This window comes from Phyllopteryx taeniolatus, chromosome 5 (genome assembly GCF_024500385.1).
Source record: "Phyllopteryx taeniolatus isolate TA_2022b chromosome 5, UOR_Ptae_1.2, whole genome shotgun sequence".
NCBI lineage: Eukaryota > Metazoa > Chordata > Actinopteri > Syngnathiformes > Syngnathidae > Phyllopteryx > Phyllopteryx taeniolatus.
The window spans coordinates 23,563,125-23,582,437 of NC_084506.1; the positions used below are offsets into that span (position 1 = coordinate 23,563,125).

Consider the following 19,313-nt stretch of genomic DNA (forward strand, 5'->3'; position numbering starts at 1 on the left):
CTTTCCAAGCAGGCGGTCAAATTAAGGGGCCCTTTCACGCTATTTTTAACTTCTGGCATGTCAAACTGATATTGGTTTGACAATAGCTTTTGGAAAACAATTTTCAAAACACTGTAACCAACATCAAAACAGTCGTTAAAATAATTGATGACAGTGTAGCTAACGTCACGATTAACATGTTAAATATCATAGCTAACATTATGGGCTAACATCATAGCTCACCCCATGGCTAATAGCATTGCTAACAACATATTAGCTGACACCCTGGCCAACATAGTAGCTAACATCATGGCTAATATCATAGCCAACATCATAGCTTATACTAGTGATACACCAAAATGAAAATTCTTGACCGAAACCGAACACCAAAACTGGGGAGGCTGAAACACCAAAAGACCTTATAAATCAAACTGAATTTCTAAGCGCTTTTCATTAATTAAAATATAAAAATAAATCAAACTCACCAATTATTAATGATAAAACTATGCCAATCATTAGTAAAATTGCATTTATGGCTATGACTGCAGAGCTGCCAACCTATACAAATTCAGTTTCAGAAATATTTGTTTGAATTTCCACATTTTTAATATTATGACAAGAACATTACGATGGAGCAGTTATTGCAGTATGTTATGTAGTAGGATAAAAATAATTCTGCAGAATGTTCAGTTTCACAAGATAATTATTACTCTACAATTGTAATAGTTAATAAATTTTGGCTTCAATATTTGTTATTTTACCGTATTTATTGCATCATTCTTGTAATGGTGGACTTATTTGCAGCGAAATGTCTTCGCTTGAATGCTCTTTTTGTATTTCCTGTATCTACTCATTGCTGCTGAAATGAGGAAAATTGCCCATTGTGGGACTAATAAAGGTTATCTTATACAGTGTACTCTAGATATGTTATATTAATGTACTTTCTGCACTGCATCAAAAACCAACATCAATGTGTAAAGGATATCACCACATGGGCTCAGGAACACTTCAGAAAACCAATGTCAGTAAATACAGTTTGGCGCTACATCTGTAAGTGCAACTTGAAACTCTATTATGAAAAGCAAAAGCCATTTATCAACAACACCCAGAAACACCGCCGGCTTCTCTGGGCCCGAGCTCATCTAAGATGGACTGATGCAAAGTGGAAAAGTGTTCTGTGGTCCGACGAGTCCACGTTTCAAATTGTTTTTTGGAAATTGTGGACGACGTGTCCACCGGGCCAAAGACGAAAATAACCATCCGGACGGTTATAGACGCAAAGTACAAAAGCCAGCATCTGTGATGGTATGGGGCTGTGTTAGTGCCAATGGCATGGGTAACTTACACACCTGTGAAGGCACCATTAATGCTGAAAGGTACATAGAGGTTTTGGAGAAACATATGCTGCCATCCGAGCAACGTCTTTTTCATGGACCCCGCTGCTTAGTTCAGCAAGACAATGGCAAACCACATTCTGCACGTGTTACAGCAGCGTGGCTTCGAAGTAAAAGAGAGCGGGTACTAGACTGGCCCCCCTGCAGTCCAGACCTGTCTCCCATTGAAAATGTATGGCGCATTATGAAGCATAAAATACGACAACGGAGAACCCAGACTGTTGAACAGCTGAAGCTGTACACCAAGCAAGAATGGGAAAGAATTCCACCTACAAAGCTTCAACAATTTGTGTGATCAGTTCCCAAACGTTGATTGAATGTTCTTAAAAGAAAGGTGATGTAACACAGTGGTAAACATGACCCTGTCCCAGCTTTTTTGGAACGTGTTGTGGCCATACAATTCTAAGTTAATGATTATTTGCTAAAAACAATAATGTTTATCAGTTTGAACATTAAATATATTGTCTTTGTAGTGTATTCAATTAAATATAGGTCGAACATGATTTGCAAACCATTGTATTCGGGTTTTATTTATGTTTAACACAACGTCCCAAGTTTTCTTCGGGCACTCCGGTTTCCTCCCACATCCCAAAAACATGCATGGTAGGTTAATTGACAACTCTAAATTGCCCAGAGGTGTGAATGTGAGTGTGAATGGTTGTTTGTTTGTATGTGCCCTGCGATTGGCTGGCAACCAGTTCAGGGTGTACCCCGCCTCCTGCCCGATGATAGCTGGGATAGGCTCCAGCGCGCCCGTGACCCTTGTGAGGGAGAAGCGGCTCAGAAAATGGATGGATGGATGGACAACGTCCCAACTTCATTTGAAGTGGGGTTGTACTTGCTCTTATTTTGAAATTCACTGCTCTACTTTTATTTAGTGAATGACAAAACACACAGTTGTGCTCATGTTTTATTACCCAGCCAGAATTTGTAAGATGGGTACAATTCTTGAAAGAAAACATGAAGGGCCTGGCGAAACACATTTAATTGTATTTTAATGGTATTTAAATTAAACTGTCAAGCATTTCATTAAACAAAACATAACCATAAATAAATGAATGATGGTTGTTGTTCAGTCATCAGTCGGATTTATAGAACAATATTTCACAAATTCTGCCAGGGTATGCAAACTTATGAGCACAATTGTACATATATGTAGTCATATGTACCCCTGTCATATTGGAATGAAAGTGTAGGCTACAACCTTTTCATAACCTCTCAGTGGCGGTGGCATACTAGAATGAAAGTGTACTCCTTTCTCGTAACCACTAGGTGGCGATGGCATATTGGAATGAAAGTCTACAGCTTTTGCATAACCTCTAGATGGCGGCATACATTTATGAAATAGTTTTTTTCCATTTTCCCCTGTATAATGCGCACGATTAACTTTTGATAATTTTTTTTGGGGGGAAAATGTGCATTATACACAAGAAATTATGGTACTATATAGTCTGCAAAGCCCAATGGGCACTGCTTGTAAATAGCAAACAATTTTAAATATGTGGTTTACAAGCTTACGTGTCGGCCGCGGCAAAGCTATGCGTTAGCAGCAATACCAGCATGTTATATCTGCTGTTTTATTTTTGTTACCAAAGTCTTTTGGTTTAAAACCAAAAATGTACCTTTGGGCTTATTTCGGCTGAAACATTACAGCATTACTAATAACATAGCAGCTAACACAATGTCTAATACAGCAGCAGATATCTTGGTTAACATAGTAACCAACTTCATGGCTAACATTGTAGCTAACAGCATGGCTGACATCACGAATAACAAAGTCATTAACATCATGTCTAACTTCATATATATAATCATCGTCGACACCATAGCTAACAGCGATGCTAAAACCTAATACTAACATTGTAGCTAACACCAGCTAATAACACCACCAGGGTTAGAACTGTATGTAACATCATGGCTAACATTATTTATTATCATTACTCTCGTCCTGGCTAATACAGTACCTAAGACCACAGCTAGAAGAGTAGCTAACATTATAGCAAACATCAAGGCTAACATTGTAGCTAACACCATGACAAATAGCATTGCTAACAACATAGCAGCTAACCATGCGTTATTAGGAATTAGGAGTTCCTGGCAAGACACGCCCTGCTCCATTATTACTTGCTCTAGAACACCCGCTGCTGGACTATGATTGGCTGTTGTACCCCGCGCTCCCTTTCTTTGAATTTACGACCGACCACCTTGCTTGAATGACTTGCTTAAACAGCTTCTATGGTCGCCCTGCTCGACGGTCTGTCTCCTTAGTTAGAGCGGCTAGAGTGCTCTTATGGACTCCGGGAGTGTGGCGCTCTGAATAACTAACAGCACATTTCAACAACGCACAGAGTTTCTGAACGGTCCGGAGCGTGCAGATATTAAGTTGTATCTTACTGTAAATTAAAAAAAGTCAGTGGTCTAATCAGAAAGTAAAACATTCATATTGCTATGCACAATCAAGGCTTGTTTTATTTTAACCAGTTTTAATGTTTTCTTTAAATTCTCAACTTCATTCCTATAAACTAAAATCAATGGGTGACATTTCAGAAATCTACATCTGTGAATTAATTGTTTGGCCATAATATCGCTATACAGCATTTCACGTTTTTTATTTTGTATTATTAGTCCATATTTGCCGACACGGTAGCCGACTGGTTAGCACATCCGCCTCACAGTTCGGAGGACCAAGGTTCAAATCCCAGCCCCGCCTGTGTGGAGTTTGTATGTTCTCCAGAAGCCTGCGTGGGTTTTCTCCGGGTACACCGGTTTCTTCCTACATCCCCCCATAAAAGTGGTAGGTTGATTGAAGACTCTAAATTGCCCATAGTGTGAATCTGAGTGCGGATGATTATTTGTTTTCTATGTGCCCTGCGATTGGCTGGCACAACATTGGCTCTCCCCCGAAGATAGCTGGAATAAGCTCCAGCACGCCCGCGACCATAGTGAAGATAAGCGGTACAGAAAATGGATGGATGTATAGTCCATATTTAATGTGCTACTGATGTTACCACGTGTATGTGTTTGCTCTTCACGTTTGATCTATATTATCAAAACATTCAAAGTTGTCGTCTAGACAACAAAGTGAGCTTCTGAAGCCTCAACAGTCGCAGTGAAGCTTTTAATGAGGAGTTGCAGTCATAAAAGAGTTAAAAGCATATTATATAGGTGTGCTAATTGATGTTTACTGTTAGCTCACAAGCTGTACAGCACTTTAGTGCCTCTTGTTCATGATTGTTGTCTATCTGGAGGGAGTGTTCAACAATCGCTTTGATTCAGAGAAGCTTTGCGAGTGGAACAAGCAGGTGCACACAAGGCAGACAAGCAGTTTTCAAAAGGCTGTGAACGCTATATATGTTTGTTACTATTAGTTAACATAGCAGCTCAGAAGATCACTAACAATCAAAATAATTATTTCTTTGTTAGCTAGGATGTTGACTCTAGTGCTACACAGGTTGTTAGGTTTGACTTAAGCTAGTGTTAGATGTGAATTTAGTTACTTCGTTAGCAATGATATAAACTTCTGTGTTAGTTATTAGCTATTATGTTAGTAATGATGTTAGCAACAGTGCTAACCATTGTGTTAGCCATAATGTTAGCTCTTCTTTTAGCTATTACCTAAGCTAATGTCTTTAAATCATGGTTTAGTGAAAATGATAGCGATGTTGTCATCTACAATGTTACTCATAATGTAAGCTAAAGTTTTACCCTTTATTTTATTTTAGCTATGTTGTGCATCACTGTGTTAGCCATGATCTTAGCTACTGTGTTAGCTATGATCTTAGCTATTCCGCCAGTCATTAAAGGTGCCATATTTTACCAAACCAACTTTTTCTAGTCTTTGGGACGTAATATTGCCTCTATGGTGCGTCAGTAAATCTTCCACGCACTCCTGAGCTCAAGATGTTTTTCTACCAAAAGGCCTGAATTTAGGTCATTAGAATTTATTAATTTATCGAACTTATCTACGTCACTAGCGAAGATCTCGACCTACCTCTCTGCTCCCGAGCCAGCGCTGTCAACATAACAAACACACAAGTGGGTCTTCTACACCAAGGGAACCAATCAGAGGAAATGGAGCGGTCGTAGCCAAATATGGACAAATTGGATACAAAACTTGGTCAAACAGAAGTTGCTGTCAAAGGGGCCTTTTCTGGAAACTTGTGTAACAAAACCAAGTTTTTTGGGTCGAAATGAAATTTATATTTTATACACAGTCCATGTTACAGATTCACTCTAAATAGACAAAATATGGGACTCATAAAAGCTTCTATGCTAGCCATGATATTGTTAGCAAGAAAATCGCAAGTTTGCCAGAATTTTAGCTACAGTAAAATCTGATTACTGTAAAAAATAAGTATATTTTCTGAGCCACTTCTCCTCACTAGGGTCGCGGGCGTGCTGGAGCCTATCCCAGCTGTCATCGGGCAGGAGGCGGGGTACACCCTGAACTGGTTGCCAGCCAATCCCAGGCCACATACAAACAAACAACCATTCGCACTCACATTCACAACTACGGGCAATCTAGAGTTGCCAATCAACCTACCATGCATGTTTTTGGGATGTGGGAGGAAACCGGAGTGCCTGGAGAAAACCCACGCATGGACGGGGAGAACATGCAAACTCCACACAGGAGGTGCCGGGAATTGAACCCCGCTCCTCAGGACTGTGAGGCAGACGCTCTAACCAGTTGGACACCGCGCCGCCTGTTTTTATTATCATTATTATTATTTTTATTATTATAATTATTACTATCATTATGTAAGATGACATTTTAATGTTAGGCCTGTGGTTGGGCCAGGCTTCACCAGAAGCGGAGAACAATGAAGGTCGTTTCCTGTTCAATCAAAGCTAGCATTAGTGTGTGTGTGTTGCGTCCAGATGCTTCCACCTTAATGACGAGAATAAACGAGAAAGGGTCGCAGCTCGCAACCCTGTGTGGCCGCCGCCCCACCGTTGTGCGCAAGCAAAGCAAACAGGTGCTGCCTGTGCCCGTCAGGAAATCACGTCACCCACTGCATCGGCCAACTGCACGCACACACACACGCAAACACACACACTCCTACATACATACATTCACAGACATACACACGTGCACACAGACACGCAAGCACGTGTCTCACACACACAAACACGCCATTATTCTTTGATCATGGCTAACAGGGTACATAAGTTTATTGCTTACGTCGTGACTAACACTGCAGCCAATGTCATTGCTAAAATCGTAGCTAACACTGTCGCTAATGTTATTGCTAAAACCCTGAATAACATTGTGGCTAACACCAGGGCCAACACTGTTGCTAATGTAATTGCTAAGATCCTAACTAAAATTGTGGCTAACATCATGGCTAGCACTGTAGCTAATGTTATTGCTCACATGGAAAAAACTGCAGCTGACACTGTAGCTAATGTCAATTCACTGCTAACATCATGGTTCAAACTATAGCAAATATCATGGCTAACATCGAAGAAAACACCATAGCTAACAATGTGGTGAATGCTGTAGCTAATGTGATTGCTAACATAATGACTAACACCGTAGCTATTAACATTGCTAACATCATGGCCAACATTATGACCAGCACTGCAGCGAGTGTCATTGATAACATCATGGCTACCACGTGGCTAACACTGTAGTAATAACATTGCTAACATAATGGATAACGTCACTGCTAACACTGTGGCTAATGTCATCGCTAACATCATAGCTAACGCTGTGGCGAATACTGTAGCTAATGTCATATTGAATATTATGAATAAAATAGTGGCTAAAACATTTTTGGAGAAAAAAGTTATAACTTGTAACTCCTAGTAATTTTAACCAATAGGATACAATGTTTTATGTGCCATGTTATGGCTTTCAAAACAAGTAAATAATAGTGGGGGGGGGGGGAAAAGATTTGTGATTGTTGCTGTTGAGCATCTTCGGTTCTTTGTAATAATAGCATGTGTGTTTGTAGTGTGATGGTTTAGTCTGCACTCGTGTAATCTTCAAGGCTGTACTCGCACGTCTCGTCTTGTTTTGACACCATGTTTGTTCTTATCTTCTTAACCCTATCTGTGTTGCACCACTGCCCTAAGAAATCGCTCTGTTCCGCATTATTACCTTGGCTTTACGTCATCTGACCAAAATTTTTACGCTCATATTTTATTATTAACACAGATTAACTTGTTTTTTACTTAACTGTGTCACTGACCAACTAGATTTACTGGATTTTAGTTTCATTAGACAGTGGTGAACTTCTTTTTACACCTGTAAGATAGTTGAGGATCTTAAAATGTTACTTTAACACTTTGCATGATCCTCTATGGCAACGTTGTGATGGTAGCTAACGCGCATGGTGAGCATGAAAGTTATTAGTGACACAGCTAATAAGCAAACAAAGGCTAATCTTGGTATCATAAAACTTTTAACACGTTGTATTGCAGGTCAAATTGACCCATTTGAGTGTAAAAAAAAAACAAAACAGGATAAAACATTTTGTTTTCTCTTTTAAATATGTATTTTTAAATGATGGTTTGTTGACATAAATGTGTAAAAGACGTTCACTGGTCGACGTGGGATTTTCTTGTAACAAGATGCTTTTTAAAAAAATGTTTAAGTACCATAGAGTTGTTAGCCTCTTAGGGCAGCTCAGAAGGATTACAGGTCTCCGTGGTTACTTATTTGGATGCCACTGACCCCCCTTACCACTCCCCTAAATTCCTCCCACACTACACGCCCCCCTGCCTCCAACGCTTTAAAGCCAATTCTCCTGGTCTGAAGCCCGCAGCTGCAATGTGATGTGCACACACAATCAACCTGTGAGGCTGCGAAGTGTATGCAGTGTAATGGATACACAAGAAGAAGAGGACTTGACAATTCAACGATTAAGCAATAGATCACAGAGCGCATGGATCAAGTTGAAAGTGTAAATACTCTCATTCGCTACTGCTTTAAAAAAAAATAATCGGCTGTGGGGTCAATCTTTGTATAAGCGGTCATGCTAGTCTTAAAAGAAACGAGCCGCCATTCGAATAAACGCACTCTTAGCTTCAATGAAGGACCATTAAAAGCGCCTCGCGATTTTAATGTGTGATGATAAAGTTACAGCTACGTTGCTAGCTGAAACCTCTATGAGCTAACATTAATTAACCTCTTACAGCAGTTAGTTTCTTACATTAGTTACATTATGTTAGTTACATTACTTTAGTTATATTACATTACTTACATTACATTACTTACATTACATTAGTCATGTTGGTTAGTTACATGACTTAGAATACATTAGGTACATGTCCAGGTACAGGTTACATTACTTAGTTATGTTATATTAGCTTGCTATGCTACGTTAATGTGTTGTGTTAGTTGGTTAAAGTAGTTACTTTCACTAGTTGCATAGTTACATTATGTTAGTTATATTGCATTGGTTAGGTTAGTCCGATTACATTAGTCACATTACGTTAGTTGGTTATGTTAGTTAAATTACGCTGGTTTGGTTCTTTATTTGCAAGCGCTTTTCATACAAAAATGCAACTTAAAGTGCTTGAATTGTAAAAAAAGATATAATGTAAAAATCAATCAATCCTGCCAACCGCTTGTTCACAACGACACAGATACGGGTTAAAGTTGGTTAAGTTACCTCAGTTATATTGTGTTATTCGCCTCAAGTTAGCGGTGTTACCCTACATTAGATGTTACATTAGTTAGATAGTTAGTTACATTACGATAGTTACATTGTTAGTTACGTTATTAGTTACATTACGCTAGTTACATTGTATTAGTTAAATTGCATTACTTACATTAAGTTATTTGTAATACATTGCGTAACGCTACATTATGTAAAATTATGTTAAAGTAACGCCTAAATTACATTATGTTGCGATCTGTCAGTTAGTTGGTTAGTTTCGTCCAACTTCTGAAGTACTGTTTCATTGAAAGTGTGTCCCAATATTTATGTGCATGTCTCTGCTGTAAAGTGAAGCTAATGAATGCGTGACAGCGTGACGGCGGGTTAGCGCCTTCCTTTAGGATCACTTAACGTGTTAATCGGGCGTAAGCGTAAACCGCGGCTCCTTTCGCTCCGCTGCTGGTGCGTGACCAAAAGTAGCTTTTCACACCATGACAAAGCGCCAAGAAACCAATGAGGAAGAAGAGCTCGCTTCTGTGCGCTAAAATGTCCTCTTTTTTTTACTGTACCGCTTTTTTCCCTGCCATCAGGACACTTTATTTGCGTGCGTCATCCCGCACGTCTGTGTGTGACTGTGTACGTGTGCCTTTAAAGAACAAAAGCATTGCACAAAATGCAATGTGATCATATGGAAAATTACAGGTTGATAGGGTGAAAGCAGCAGAGAAAGAAACTGTGGACTCATCTCATTTCTCTATTTGCAACTTCATAGCTCCTAGCTCATCTGTTTGCATGCGAGCAGGAGCGAGGATATGGACAGAGGGAGGAGGTAGGAATGCTTGGGGGGGGGGGGGGGGGCGATCTTTCCTCGATAACGTCATTTCATGGAGGCGTCTACTAAAGATGACGTCACGTCATTGTCGTGTGTCAAATATGAACTGCGTGGCTGAATTATAGCTATCACCACAAATGTCCACTTTATGCTTTGTTTCAAGTAGGATTACATTCAAGTCAAATATAATCAACACATACTTTTCACAACTTTGCAGATGCAAAGACAATCTTGATTGGTCCATTCCAAGCCCGTCTACAGCCCCGCAGCCCACAAGCAGAGCACATATTTGGAGTGAATATTTATAAAGTGTTGATATTATATGATGTTTATGTACAAGTATTACGTTGAATACAAAAACAGTGTACAAGCAACAGAACGCTTTCCATTTCTATAGGTGGCCAAATGTATTTGACAAAATGACAGCCTAATTACTGTACAAACCTTAAAAATGGGCAGTTGGTTAGGCGAAGTAACCATGAGCAAGTATAATTAAATGAATTTGGTATCAAATATTGCCCGAAATAGAACAGACACTCAGCAAAATATGTGTATTTAAACTAAATGGCAACCAGTTCAGGGTGTACCCCGCCTCCAGCCCGATGATAGCTGGGATAGGCTCCAGCACAGCGACCCTTGTGAGGATAATCGGCTCAGAAAAAAAGATTTATATGATTTTTTTAAAGAAAAAAACTTCTCCAGTAAAAATACAAATTAATTATATTCTCCCAAAAATACCTCAAGAAAATACATGTGTGGCCTGAGTAGTTTTTAATCCAAAGTTTGTGCATGTTTTTCCGGTCACTTGAGAACAGCCAAATTCCATCAATTGAATTGTGTAAAATAATGCAGAGAGTAAATGAAAGAAGCAATGTAAATGTATTGCTACATTCAATAGTCGGTGTTGCTTTCATTTAATGGGATAATCACCAATGTAACAGAATCCGCTTAAGACCACATTTGAAATCATCAATGAGTCCAATGTTCATTTGATACCTGGTAAACAACTCTGGTGTTCGCTCTTTCTTGCGCTTTTTGTGCCCTTTGTTTAAAAAGAAAAAGAACAGTACACCCCTTGACTACTTTTTACACTTGTAGGGCAATTGGGAATGTTAAAAATGAATTGGTAGTGTGAAAAATCATTTTCCCCTTGAAGAAATAAAATGAGGAAAATAATTAAATTGAATACAATTAAGTTATATTATTATTACAATATAAACAGCCATCCATTTTCCATACCACTTATCCTCACTAGGGTCGCAGGTGTGCTGGCGCCTATCCCAATTGACTCTGCTTAGAGGCGGGTTACACCTTGAACTGGTCGCCAGCCAATCGCAGGGCACATATAGACAAACAACCATTTGCACCTAAGGACAATTTAGAGTCTTCAATTAACCTCCCATGCATGTTTTTAAAGATCTGTGAGGAAACCGGATTACCTGGAGAAAACGCATGCAGGGATGTGGAGAACATGCAAACTCCACACAGGTGAGGCCGGATTTGAACCCGGGTCCTCAGAACTGTGAGGCAGATGTGCTAACCAGTCATCCACTGTTCCACCACGATGTAAACATTTTTAATAAACTTGAATTATTTTATTTTTGTACACTTGTATGACTGTTAATAATATTAAATAAATAAAATAATATAGAGCAGAGTGTACTGAATTTCCACTTACAGTACTAAAATTAGTTCAATAAAATAGTATTTAAAATAAAATTTTATTCATATTAAAAGTAGTTAACTTTATTATACAAGTGTAGGACAGTTAATAATTAAAAAAATATATACAGCATGTAGTAAATAGATTTTTCCCGTTGAGAGATTCAAATGAGCACAATAAAGTCCATCCATCCATCCATTTTCTGAGCCGCTTCTCCTCACTAGGGTCGCGGGCGTGCTGGAGCCTATCCCAGCTATCATCAGGCAGGAGGCGGGGTAGACCCTGAACTGGTTGCCAGCCAATCGCAGGGCACATACAAACAAACAACCATTCACACTCACAGTCACACCTACGGGCAATTTAGAGTCTCCAATTAATGCATGTTTTTGGGATGTGGGAGGAAACCGGAGTACGGGGAGAAAACCCACACAGGCACGGGGAGAACATGCAAACTCCACACAAGCGGGGCCGGGGATTGAACCCCGGTCCTCAGAACTGTGAGGCTGACGCTCTAACCAGTTGGCCACCGTGCCGCCAGCACAATAAAGTAAAAATTAAAAAAGAAATTAGCTCTACAATTTAAACATTTTAAAAAAGATTCAATATTAACATTAAATGAAAATCAGTATCCACAGTGGTTAATTTATTTTGATAATTTGATTAAAAACTATATAATTAAAGTAGTAATAGTAGTAAATAAGTAAGACATTTAAATAAAAAAGATACATTAAAATGGCATGTGAGAATTAAAAGAGTGATTATCTCACTGATGGTGTAGTGGTCCATTCGCCTGACTTTAGTGCAGGCAGCGTGGGTTCAGTTCCCACTCAGTGACGGTGTGAATGTGAGTGCGTGTGGTTGTCCGTGCCCTGCAACTAGCTGGTGAACAATTCAGGGTGTGAAGTCCGCCTTTCGCCCGAAGTTAGCTGGGATAGGTTCCAGCACCCCGCGACCCTGAACAGGATGAGTGCTTTCGATATAGCCCGTACAGTGGATAAAGCTTTTTTAATGGCCACAGTTTATTTACATAATCTATATTTGCTCTCAATTATGCATTTCAATTAGGAGCCTGTGATTCCTTAATGAGCCTGAGTGTTTTCTTCCGCTGTTTTACCAATTAGCTGCAATTAGCATGCGCGCTTTACATAAGGTGCACATCTGTGCCGTGTGATGAGGTCCGCATCTGCCAGCACGTGCGCGCACACACACACACGCGCACACACACACACGTGTGTGCACTTCATTTACTCCCTTGTCGATGATAATGATTATGAAGATGATGATGCTTTTATTAGAACAAACATCAGCTTGTCTGCGTGGAGTCCCACAGGGGTCCTTCCTCCAAACCCTTAGCTGTCTGTGGCCACAACATCAGGTACACCAGAGAATAAAGCACGAAAGCAATATGAATAATTTTTAGCTGATTCTTTTGAGCTTTAATTTTTTACTTTGACACCAACCAACAACAGTGGTGCCATATTGTTTATTTTTTACTTTTAGCAAATTGGTAGAATGGGGTTGTGGTCCACCTTTTTAAGAAGGGGGACCGGAGGGTGTGTTCCAACTACAGGGGGATCACACTCCTCAGCCTCCCTGGTAAGGTCTCTTCAGGGATGCTGGAGAGGAGGGTCCGTCGGGAAGTTGAATCTCAGATTCAGGAGGAGCAGTGTGGTTTTCGTCCTGGCCGTGGAACAGTGGACCAGCTCTACAACCTTGGCTGGGTCCTTGAGGGTGCATGGGAGTTCGCCCAACCAGTCTACATGTGTTTTGTGGACTTGGAGAAGGCGTTCGACCGTGTCCCTCGGGGGGTCCTGTGGGGGGTGCTTCGGGAGTATGGGGTACCGAACCCCCTGATACGGGCTGTTCGGTCCCTGTACGACCTAAGTCAGAGTTTGGTCCGCATATCCGGCAGTAAGTCGGATTCGTTTCCGGTGAGTGTTGGACTCCGCCAAAGGTGCCCTTTGTCACCGATTTTGTTCATAACTTTTATGGACAGAATTTCTAGGCGCAGCCGAGGCGTAGAGGGGGTCCGGTTTGGTGGCCTCAGTATTGCATCTCTGCTTTTTGCTGATGATGTGGTTCTGTTGGGTTCATCAAGCCGTGACCTCCAACTCTCACTGGAGCAGTTCACAGCTGAGTGTGAAGCGGCTGGGATGAGAATCAGCACCTCCAAATCTGAGACCATGGTCCTCAGTCGGAAAAGGGTGGCGTGCCCTCTGCAGGTCGGGGATGAGATCCTGCCCCAAGTGGAGGAGTTCGGATGGAACGGGAGATTGACAGGCGGATCGGTGCAGCGTCTGCAGTGATGCAGACTTTGTATCGGTCCGTTGTGGTGAAGAAGGAGCTAAGCCGAAAGGCGAAGCTCTCTATTTTCGGTCGATCTACGTTTCTACCCTCACCTATGGTCACGAGCTGTGGGTCATGACCGAAAGAACAAGACCCCGGATACAAGCGGCTGAAATGAGTTTCCTCCGCAGGGTGTCCGGGCTCTCCCTTAGAGATAGGGTGAGAAGCTCGGTCATCCGGGAGGATCTCAGAGTAGAGCCGCTGCTCCTTCACATCGAGAAGAGCCAGATGAGGTGGCTGTGGCATTTGATTCCGATGCCTCCCGGATGCCTCCCCGGTGAGGTGTTCCGGGCACGTACCACCGGGACGAGACCCCGGGGACGACCCAGGACACGCTGGAGAGACTACGTCCTTCGGCTGGCCTGGGAACGTCTCGGGATCCCCCTGGAAGAGCTGGATGAAGTGGCTGGGGAGAGGGAACTCTGGGCGTCCCTGCTAAAGCTACTGCCCCAGTGACCCAATCTCGGATAAGCGGTAGAAAATGGATGAATGGATGGACTTTTAGCAAATTCCTGCTTTTAATTTACATGCTGATGAAGATTACGTTACATTTCAGCGACAACTTGTTCAAAGTCAACATAGTTGACCCCTGCGGTTCGGCACCCCTGAATTCACCTACCCGTGGATTTTTTTCCAACTTCTTTTTTGAAATTTTTTTACAATTTTTTCCCAATTTTAAATTTTGTTTTTCTTTTTGGGGGAGAATCAACCCTGAAAACGATTAATAATTTCTCTCCGCTCATTCAAGAATATTTTGGGTTAAAAAAAATTAAATAAAAACTTTCAATGGAATTATAATGGCCATTAATTATCCCTAGATTTTCACTATTCGTGGTTCAGCCCGGTCTCTATCCCACACGAATAGTGGTGGTCCACGGGATAGCTTAAACAGTAAAAAAAAAAAAACCTTTCAAACAATGGACAGGTTGAGAGTCAATGTCAGGGCACATATAAATGGAGCAGTAAGAAACCCACACAAACACAGGGAGAACATGCAAATACCTCACAAGAAGGCCGCAGCCCAGAATCAAACCATGAACGTTAGAGCTGTGAGGCCGACGTGCTACCCAAAACTCCCAATGTGCTGCCTTGTAATGACAATTTTATTATTATCGGGTTGAGTTGAGGGACAAACGAAAGTGAATTCTATTAATAAGCAAGCAGTGACAGTGAGTGAAGCCAAGCAGGTAGGTGGCTCAAATGCTATCAAAACGCCATCAACGGCAGGTTAGTGGGTTACCAGGTTAGCACATTTGGCCGAGTGCGTAGCATTTTGAGAAGAGGCAATGAATATGTTTGACCTTTAGCAAGCGCTGTGCAGGGGCATTAACCTTATCTGAGTGACGCATAATTGCATTGTGGTGACCGCTAGCTCGCTCATCCATCCTGCGATGATGCCTCTCTACGTCTCCATATCACACACACACACACACACACACACACACACACACACACACGCACACACTGAGAGTGCATGTGTGCCACTAAAACATTATTAACACATTATCAATATTTAATTAACAAGGTGTTTTTGTTGTTGTTTTTAATATCTATGGAAGCATAAAAGCTCCCACCGCTGTCACGCTTGACTTCTATCCTTAAACTGCATGTTGGTACTGAGTGTATAGCATGCATTCAGTGTAGAAAATTTGAGACAACAGAATGCTAAATGATCAAAGGTTAGCAATCGCGATTAGCATTAGCGTGCTAGGAATTAGCATTTTAGGTCAAAGAAAGGTAACTCATACATCATATCATATGTACATTACACATCTAACAGTGTTTTTAAAAATCACTTACAGACGCTCCTTTGTCGTTTTTGGCAAAGGTTTACCAGTGGCCTAACACTGCGTCCGACTGCAATACATGTCCGTGTGAAACATGGGTTCTGGCGGCGCAAACACGGTTCTGGGGGGGGACCTTTTTTTGTTTTTGGGTGGCTAGATATATATATATATATATATAGAGAGAGAGAGAGAGAGAGAGAGAGAGAGAGAGAGAGAGAGAGAGAGAGAGAGAGAGAGAGAGATACACACACGGACATACATACACGTCCTCCAGTATGTGTGTTTTACATATTTATTTCTATGTATGTTTTATATTTTCTGGCAGGCTTTGTTTTTTTTGAAATTTTCCCATTGTAATGGCAGTCATTGAATGGAACACGGCCGACATTTTGTTACATTCAGATAAAGAAACAACTCCAAGATGAGTTCAAGGGTCACACAATGAAATTAAGCGTTTTCATGCCGCAGGTGGACCCATTTTGAAGCCATGTGATGACTTTGTAATAATAACTCAATTTAATCACAAAATAGCTAATGGAGGTTAAAGGACATGAAGACTTCTATTGATTTTGATGATGATGTGACGCAATAATAAGGAAGCAAAGAAGTTCAAAGGTTAAATGAACAATTTGGAGAAAATAAAATAAAGAATCCTCCACATTTAAGTGGTAAAGGGCATTACATCAATTACATTAAAATAAATATATATATATATATATATATATATATAAATAAACAGACATCACCAGGTGTATTAAATTCTAATTAATAATGTTTATTTGGGAAGTAAATACATCTCAACTCCCAAAGTCTTCACTTCCTGTATATATGATATACACAAAAAATAATACAGTATATATAGACAGTACATATTTGCTTCATACTGTATCGACGACACACAGGAGGAATAATCTCATTAACAGCGACAAATTAAAATTCCATATATATATATATATATATATATATATATATATATATATATACACACAGTACATCCATCCATCCATCCATTTTCTGATCCGCTTCTCCCCACTAGGGTCGCGGGCGTGCTGGAGCCTATCCCAGCTATCATTGGGCAGGAGGCAGGGTACACCTTGAACCGGTTGCCAGCCTATCGCAGGGCACATTCAAACAAACAACCATTCGCACTCACATTCACACTTACGGGCAATTTAGAGTCTCCAATTCATGCATGTGGGATGTGGGAGGAAACCGAAGTGCCCGGAGAAAACCCACGCAGGCACGGGGAGAACATGCAAACTCCACACAGGCGGGGCCGGGGATTGAACCCCGCTCCTCTGAACTGTGAGGCTGACGCTCTAACCAGTCGTTTGAGATTTGTTGCTGTTATTTTTAGTCTTTCTCCTGCCTGACGTTGTTGTTGTGTGATTAAGATAAAGATGAAGACGACGATGAAGATGCGCATCCACAAAATTTTCGCCATGACTCATCAAAAGCTGCTTTTGCACAACAAATCCAACGCGAACACAACCAAATGGAAAGAAATCCGTTTCACGCTGTAAATAATTTGTTCCACGCGATTATCTACCTTACCGCTTTGGTTCTTATGTAATACAGTTTTTTTTTTTTTTTAAATAATAGTTTTGGTGGAAATACATTTATCTGGAAGTTAAACAAACTAAATGTATTCCACTGAGTTGAAAAAGAGCATATATTAAAAACACAGCTCAATAAATTCACCTATTACTCAGTATTATGATATCCCCCAAAATATTGGTGCTGCTGTTTTGGTTAGCAACGGCATCCAAAAGCAGCTCAGCAGTTAACCCATGGCACTTCTGTCTTCCCAGTTTATGTGTGCAGACCCAATGAACTCAGTTGGGCGACGTTTTTGAATGTCACTGCCTGAGTGGGTTGCGCTCTGATGATGAATCGGCTCCGTGGCCTGGTAAGTGCTTTCACAGACATTCGCAAAGAAGTGAAGTCACTGCCATGATGAACGCTTCACCAAAGCAACACACGCTCTATTAATAGTAGATATATATACACTATATATATATATATACACACACTATTATATACATATATACTGTATATACATGTACCACAATCACGGCAGATCGACACCCAGCGCACCAGGCTAGTGTTCATCAGAAACGAGACAAACCAGCAATATATATATCCATCCATCCATTTTCTGAGCGCTTCTCCTCACAAGGGTCGCGGGCGTGCTGGAGCCTATCCCAGCCATCATCGGGCAAGAGGCGGGTACACCCTGAACTGGTTGTCAGCCAATCGCAGGGCACATATAAGCAAGCGACCATTTGCACTCAGATCATTTAAAAGTACTTTAATCTCAAGTAATCAGGTTTTGTCTTTATTTCTATGATCATTTAAATTATTCAGCGGGCAACCACAAGCTTTTATTTCAGTACACGTTAGCTCAATCAGTGCCCACATATTTGACACACTAATGAAGTAACATTATACTGTGCATCACTATGCATTAGAGGAAAATAAATTACAAGTAAATATAATCTAACAATTGAGAGTAATGACTGAAAATGTTTCATGTTACCCACTGCTGCTGCCTTGCGTTTCCAGCAGAGGGAAACAAAGACGAGTGGATTCTCGTTCAGACTTTACCCCGATTTCGTCACACATAATGAATATTTTTTTTTAATTATAACTTGAATTCCATGAATAATCTGTCATTTTAAAAGCCGATGATAGATTGGTGTGATGGTGTGTGAGCATGCGTGCGTGAAATAATAAAGTGTACAGTACGATCATATTTATCTTATTTTTGTTTCAAGACAGTGGTATGAAGGTTGATTTTTAGAATTTCTTTTTGAATAAAAAGACATGTCATAGAGTGTGTCGTAGAGAAAAGCCATTTCTCATATGTGGGTAGAGAAAGAGTAGATGAACCCCTTAATATTTAGTTTTTTGTCAGAGAACAGCATATTTGTTCAATCTTTTATCTTCAAAATAAGTTATGATATTACAAAAAATAGTTCTTGCTTTTTTTGTGTTCAGAGGAAAAAAACGTTACATTTTGAAGAAAAAAATAAATGTTATGAAACCTTTTTTTTTCTTTTTTTTTTCCCAGAAGTGTATTTTCTAGAAAAAAAACATATTTTTCTCAATCTATTCGTCATATTTTTGGGGGGAGAAATCTAAGTTAAATGGTAAAATGCCATTTAAAAAAAACAAAACTCGTAATACTACAAGAACATTTTTAAACATTTTAAAAGGGCATTTTGTTTTTGTAAGGAAAGAGATGAGGTGTTTTACTTTTTACATTATAAAAAAGTTTTTCTCGGGGAAAAGCCAAATATATATATAATATGTTTTTTTTACATAAAAAGGTTCAAAGTAAGTCTAATGATTACAAGACTGGTTATTAGAGACAAAAATAATAATATTTTGCAGGGAAAAAGTCAATGTTTGTTGAATAATGTCGCAGTCAGTCAGACTTGAACGGAACAAATATGTGGCGTAAACATGGCCGCACACAACTTTGTGGAGTGACCACGTGTCAGTGTTTACTGGAACACTAATGGCGTCTACAAAACGTAAGACCATCTTTTATAATGTACAGGGAACTCGTAAACATCATACAAATAATATATATAATAATAGTGTTACCATGAGAAGGGGCCCGCGGAGCACTGGTGCTACACGGGCTCCCTCTAGTGGTATGAGAAAGAATCACTGCAGAAGTACAGTTCAGTCGTATTC

At 40.2% G+C, this 19,313-nt stretch overlaps 1 protein-coding gene across 4 annotated transcripts in view; it reads right to left on the reverse strand.

The window, feature by feature from the left end:
- nts (neurotensin) overlaps positions 1-15,723 on the reverse strand; it is a 46,025-nt gene extending 30,302 nt beyond the window's left edge. The window contains exon 1 of one of the 4 annotated variants that reach the window (XM_061773957.1): positions 15,622-15,723. The gene's annotated coding sequence lies outside the window, so the exon portion shown is untranslated. The remainder of the gene's footprint in view (positions 1-15,621) is intronic. The other 3 variants (XM_061773959.1, XM_061773961.1, XM_061773960.1) reach the window with 3 other exon arrangements.
- Positions 15,724-19,313: the final 3,590 nt, after the last annotated feature.